The sequence below is a fragment of the Bombina bombina genome, chromosome 7 (genome assembly GCF_027579735.1).
Source record: "Bombina bombina isolate aBomBom1 chromosome 7, aBomBom1.pri, whole genome shotgun sequence".
Lineage (NCBI taxonomy): Eukaryota > Metazoa > Chordata > Amphibia > Anura > Bombinatoridae > Bombina > Bombina bombina.
In genome coordinates, this window is record NC_069505.1 from 83095563 (window position 1) to 83101893 (window position 6331).

Below are 6331 nucleotides of genomic sequence, written 5' to 3' on the forward strand. Positions count from 1 at the left end.
GAATGGTGTACCTTTCATCATAGGCCTTGTTGACTCCTCTCCAAATGTAGCGTTTATGGTTGTAGCCAAAAAGCTAAATTTTGGTCTCATCACTCCAATTGACGTTGTGCCAGAAGGTTTGAGGCTTGTCTCTGTGATGTTTGGCGTATTGTAAGCGGGATACTTTGTGAAATTTGCGTAGTAATGGCTTTCTTCTGGCGACTCGACCATGCAGCCCATGTGCCTCCTTATTGTGCATCTTGAAGCAGCCACACCATATGTCCTGTATTTTACCTGAAGTTATTTGTGGGGTTGTCTTTGCATCCCAAACAATTTTCCTGGCAGTTGTGGTTGAAATTTTAATTGATCTACCTGACCGTGGTTTGGTTTCAACAGAACCCCTCTTTTTCCACTTCTTTATTAGAGTTTGAACCCTGCTGATTTGTATTATCAATTCCTTGGGTATCTTTTTATATCCCTTTCCTGTTTTATACAGTTCAACTACCTTTTCCCGCAGATCCTTTGACAATTCCTTTGTTTTCCCCATGACTCAGAATACAGAATCGTCAGTGCAGCACTGGATAAAAGATGCAAGGGTCTGTCAGGAGTCCAGAAACTCATTGACCTTTTATACACACACACTAATTACAAGCAAACAGATCACAGGTGAGGATGGTTACCTTTAATAGCCATTCAAACCCCTTTGTGTCAACTTGTGTGCATGTTATCAGGCCAAAATCACCAGGGTATGTAAACTTTTGATCAGGGTCATTTAGGTAGTTTCTGTTGTCATTATGATTTAAAAAGAGTAAACACAGTTGATTGATAATAAATGGCTTCAGCCAAACACTAACCATGAGTGAAAGAAAAGTTTTTGTGTTATCATTCATATTCTCTGAAAAATGGCCAAGAAATCATAAATTCTGCCAGGGGATGTAAACTTATGAGCACAACTGTATGTATGTATATATATATATGTATGGGTGTGAACAGCCATGGAAGACAAGAATATCCAGATTCCCCTGCGTAAAAGAAATAGAGCATTTATATTAGCAATCAGAATTACTAAAATCTGTAATATACATATGTGTAAAAAAATAAGAGATATTTACCCATGAGGATTCCCTCGGGCATTTGTCCCTCCTGAAACCGATTGTATATGTTAGAATTCCAGAGAATGAAGGAATTGTGGCTGGAACCACCAGAGTGGATGCTCATTATCCTCAACATGGCATCACAGATGACCTTGATATTCAGTGAGTGGCTTTGCTTCCTGTCCCGGTATGGCTCCTCTATTCCCCTGGGAGGCTGCATCAGTTTATGCATGTAATCTATAGCCCCCTATTCTCTTGGCAACCTAGCAAGTTGATAAAACTGGAGCTTAATAGCATGCCATTTTACAGGTATATTGAGAAAGTGGACATGATGGACTAGGCATTGGTGCAAGGCATTAAGGACAACCTTCAGATGATGGGAGAAGTTTGCCTGGCTCATACTTACGCCTAGACCTGTGACAGCCTGGAATGATCCAGTTGCCAAAAAATAGAGGACCGATAGTAACTTTACCATCCCAGGGATTGCCCTAGTCCTTGCAGTCAGTGGTTCAAGAGAGTCCTTGATTTTGACAGAAAGCCTCTCAATATAAGCCCTATTGAGTCAAAATCGACGGATCACCTCTCGATCACTGAGGGCATGGAGACCAACCCTCGGCACCCGCTGGAATCTTCATTGACGCTCCCCAGCTATAATCACCCATCTTGCTCTGCGTCTCCGTAGTAACAGGACAAACTGCATAATTGTTAATGGTATCTATTACAAAAGAATAATGAAATTAAGTGTGTCGATTGAAACCCCTTTTTATAGTGCCAAGTTCTCCAGCTGTAAATGATTGCAGTAATTGATTGAAAAAGGTATGCAGCACACATTACCTAACAGACAAATTAATGACAAGTTTTCTGTATTTTTGCGTCATTATATGAGCACAAAGTGTTTTTTTAAAAAGTAAAATATATGGAAGCACCCCCCAGATGACAAGTTCACCAGCTCAAAATGTATGCAAGCACCTCCCACATGACAAGTTAACCAGCTAAAAATCAGCTGTGGATGATTGATATATGATTGATGAGATTAACTGAATTACTTCTGTGACACACAGTATATAACATGACAAGTTTACATGATTTTTTTCATGTATGCGTCATTGTACAAGCACAAAGTTGTTGTTCAGAAGGTAAATATGTATGGAAGCACGTTCCAGTGAGTTCTTCAGCTGTAAATGCAGGTGTATGCTTGATATTGATTGTGCAATTAACTAGATTACTTATGCACAACACATGAGTATTTAGCTATAGACAAAATCATTACTCTGGTTTTCTGTTTTTGGATGGCAGCATCAAGGAGGCTTAAAAGGTCAGTGATTATGGTGTTTTCAGACTCCCATATTAAATAACAATGTGGTGTATTAAGATTGCCAAACATGACTTAGAAAGAGAATGAAATGTTGAACATATTTAAATGTAATTATTGTGCAATAGTTTTCAGTCTCTTGATATCCTTTGTGGGAAGGAGAATGCCATTTTAAATGTATTTTGCATGTATTTGGTATGCAACAGTTTTCATTGTCTTGCTATCCTTTGTTTGAAACTATTTGCAGAGTGAATTGAGGAATAATGTGGTCTTTTAACATTGCCAAACAGGACTTAGAAATATAATGCTATTTAAAAACTCTGTATTGGTTATATTTGTCTTAGCATCTAAAAAGGATCACAAACCTTTCATATTTTTCAAACCAATTGATTTCTATGGCATCCGTGGCCTTGGAGGTGGCGGTTTGAATGATAGGTATGCTGCTGTAATGAATCCAGTAGTCAGTTACCAGAAATGGTTTGAATGTAGCTCTTTTGTTTAGCAACTTCTGCAAACACAGACTAAGTTTGAACAGAAAGTAAAACAGTGAGCAGTTAATAGCCAGTAATATTTGATATAAGTAAGGATGAACTCCTTTAAATCAGAAGTCAGGTTTAGTGCAGATATCTCACGAATGAGTGTTCACAGCACAGCTTAATAGATTCAGCATATAAGTCTTGGTAACGATGTGATCTTCACACACATTCATGCATAAAATATGTACAAAGTCAGTCACACTAGTAAGTTGAATCAGTCACTGGATAGTAAGTAACAATTTCACAGCCGTAGGTGCAAGAGTTAATCAAAGTGAGACTAAACTGCAGGTTGAGATATTCAAGGTGACTTATACCAAAGTTATCACTTAGAGGATTAACATGAGAAAATATATCAAGCTGAAGTTGTTAACCAAGAACGAATACCTGAGGTGTGACAGAGAGGATCTCTGCTGCTGTACTGATCGGTCCCTGGTGAATGTGTGAATCACTTCCGGTTTGATGTTCCACAGTCTCGTAGCTGCAGCGGTACCGCGGTCAGTGTAAAAACTGACAGGAGCTGCAGAGGGAGAGCTGAACTGGAATCTTCATACAGCATAAGAGCTGTGGCGGCTGGAACATAAATCAAGGTGCTGGGAATCTTTGGTTAGTTCCAAGAATGTTTGTCTGTAGATTAGTAGTGGATTTTCCTTAGTAATATCTAAGACTTAGGAGAGAGACCTGAAGTTTGCGAAAGGAACAGGCTTTAGGCTGCTTGTCTTCTCAATAATCAGGCAAGGTATGAAGGTAGGAGGCTCCCTTTTAAAGGAGTGAAGTGCATGCAGGTAGATACCTTAAAGGTATATCACATATCCCCCACCTTAAGGGCAGGCAGCGAGAGGACGGGGACAGGGTTTCCCAGGAAACCACCGATGAAAAGCGGAGAGCAGTCCAGGTGCGTGAACATCTGCATGGGACTCCCAGGAGTTGCTCTCAGGGCCGTAGCCCTTCCATTGTATCAAATACTGGACAAGTCCGCGACGTATCCAAGAATCCAGGATCGACTCCACCTTATACTCCAATTGATTTTGGTGATAGATGGGTGGAGGAGGAGGAACCTGATGTAGCGAGGAACCAGCTTCATAGTGCTTGATAAAAGAAACATGAAACGTAGGATGAACAGTAAGATCTTTGGGTAAGGTCAACCGAACTGCATTTGGGTTCACAACTGCCTCAATCGGGAAAGGACCAATGAATTGATTGGCCAACTTTTTACACGGTACGTTGAGCTTCAGATTCTTTGTGGACAGAAGAACCAAGTCACCTATCTTATAGGTGGGACTTGGAGAATGATGTAAGTCATAGTACTTTTTCTGATGTTCTTGAGCTTCCAGGAGATGAGTTTTAAGCAACTGAAGTCTATCTTGTAAAGTGTTACTGAAATCTGTTGCTCCTGGACAGTTTACTGTAGTAGTAGAGAACGTTATAGTGGTTGGATGGAAACCATATGTAGCAAAAAATGGAGTTACCTTTGTTGAAGAAGAGATAGAGTTGTTATAAGAGAACTCCGCCATTGGAAGGTAATCAACCCAATCATCCTGAAGATGACTTAGATAACACCGTAGAAATTGTTCTAAAGTCTGATTTAGCCGTTCAGTCAGGCCATTCGACTGAGGATGAAAGGCAGTAGTATAGCGTGTATCTATCTGTAGGAGTTTACACAGAGACCTCCAAAATGCTGAGGTGAACTGGGAACCACGATCAGTGATCACCATGGTTGGTAGGCCGTGTAGTTTAACTATGTTGTCCAAAAAGACCTTAGCAGTAACAATGGCTGTGGGTAAACTTTTGAGTGGGATGAAGTGACCCAGTTTTGTTAAATGATCTATGACAACTAGAATAGTGGTATGGTTTCGTGAAACTGGAAGGTCTACAATGAAATCCATTGATATGGTGGACCATGGCATATCTGGTATAGGTAGAGTAACTAACAAACCTATGGGTTTTTTGTGTGCTACTTTAATCCTTGCGCAGGTATCACAAATGTTTAGATGTTGTATAACATCTTGTTTCAGTTGTGGCCACCAGAAATATTGTTTTATCAAGTCGGTGGTCTTTTGTACCCCTTTATGGCCGGACAATACATTGTCATGATAATGATTTAATATAACTTTCCTAAGAGCCTTAGGTACATATATTCTATTGTTATGGTATAGTAAACCAGATGCGGAATCAATCTCACAAGTTGTTGGATAGTCAGACTCTTTTTGTGTTTCAAGGGGTATGTCTTTTTCTAAGTTAGAAAGAAAGCCTATAAATTTCTCTTCTGGAATAATAGGATTGAGGTTTTCAGAATTGTTCACAGCGTCGGACATTCTAGAGAGAGCATCAGCTTTGATATTAGAGTGTCCTGGTCTGTATGTCATCAAAAAATTAAAGCGATCCAGAAAGAGGGACCACCTGACTTGTCGTGCTGAGAGAGTTTTACTTTTCTTCAAATATTCGAGGTTTTTGTGGTCAGTGAAAATGAGAAAAGGTTCTTTTGACCCTCCTAATAAATGCCTCCAATGCTCTAAGGAACTTTTAATTGCTAAAAGTTCCTTATCGCCGATGCTGTAATTAGTTTCGGCTGGAAGCAGAGTTCTAGAGTAGAACGCCACAGGGTGTGTTTCTTGACTTTCTTTACTTATTTGTGAAAGAACAGCGCCTATACCAGCGTTGGAAGCATCAACCTCTAATATGAACTGAGATTGATAGTCTGGTAAAGTCAGTACCGGTGCGGTGGAGAAACAGTGTTTCAATTTGTCGAAAGCCTTTTGAGCTTCATCATTCCAGTGATATTTTTGAGATTTTCTTGTAAGTTGTGTTAGTGGTCTAATGATAGCAGAGAAGTCTTTGATGAATTTTCTGTAAAAGTTAGAGAAGCCCAGAAACCTCTGTAGCGCTCGAACAGTACGTGGTACGGTCCATTCCTGAATGGTGTTAATCTTTTCAGGATCCATTTGAACCTTTTGAGGGGATAAAATATAACCGAGAAATTTAATTTGTTTAACATGGAAATTACATTTTTCCAGTTTGGCGAATAATCTATGTTGTCGTAAATGGGTGAGAACCCAGCGTACATGTTTCTCATGATCTTGTAAGTTGGTGGAATAAATAAGAATATCATCCAGATAAATTACAACACATACATCTATTAAATCTCGGAATATTTAATTAATGAAGTGTTGGAAAGTTGCTGGTGCGTTACTTAACCCAAAAGGCATAACGTTGTACTGAAACAATCCGTACCGCGTACGAAAGGCAGTTTTCCATTCGTCTCCTTTCTTAATCCGAATTAAATTGTAAGCCCCCTTTAAATCTAATTTGGTGTATATGGTGGCGTTGGTGAGTCTTTTCAACAATTCTGGTATTAAAGGCAGAGGGTAACGGTTTTTAACGGTAATCGCGTTTAAGGCTCGGTAATCAATTAT